This window comes from Sinocyclocheilus grahami, unplaced genomic scaffold (genome assembly GCF_001515645.1).
Source record: "Sinocyclocheilus grahami isolate Dianchi unplaced genomic scaffold, SAMN03320097.WGS_v1.1 scaffold22194.1, whole genome shotgun sequence".
NCBI classification, from domain to species: Eukaryota; Metazoa; Chordata; class Actinopteri; order Cypriniformes; family Cyprinidae; genus Sinocyclocheilus; species Sinocyclocheilus grahami.
In genome coordinates, this window is record NW_015518692.1 from 2,487 (window position 1) to 2,992 (window position 506).

The 506-nt window shown below is 36.0% G+C and overlaps 1 long non-coding RNA gene across 1 annotated transcript; it reads left to right on the forward strand.

The window, feature by feature from the left end:
• Positions 1 to 80: 80 nt before the first annotated feature.
• Positions 81 to 458, forward strand: LOC107579946 (uncharacterized). Its single transcript, XR_001608558.1, has 3 exons — positions 81 to 141; positions 239 to 334; positions 425 to 458. It is a non-coding gene; the product is annotated as an uncharacterized lncRNA (long non-coding RNA).
• The last annotated feature ends 48 nt before the right edge of the window (positions 459 to 506 follow it).

The window sequence follows — 506 nt, forward strand, 5'->3', positions numbered from 1 at the left end:
ACACACACACACACACACATCTCTCAGACAGTCTCTGAACATTCAAGATGATACTATATCTGTGTTTTAACCATTTATTTTCAGTTCATTGCAAGTGGCATTCTGACATTTGCAGCTGGAAGTTCTCCATTCATGCCTGTGGTGAGTGACCAAATATTGGTCATAATCTTTTCTTTTTTTTTCTTTTTATCATGACCGAAACGGAATTTAATGATTTATCTTGTTCTTGTTCTGAAAGGTGAAGCTGTCCTTCATATTCAACATTATCAGCCTTTTCTGGTCAATCGCAGCTATAGTTCTCTGTCCGTTATTAAATGAAGGAAGCTGGCATTTGGTAATTTGTGATTGTTCATAATTTCATAACTTATTGAAGCCAGAGTTGCAGCAATGTCCATACATCTCATTCATTTATTTGATTTTACAGTATAACAGCCCAGAATACGACACAAGGGTACGTTATAGCAAACAGGCATTTGGACACACTTGTCGATATTGTTATTGATTGA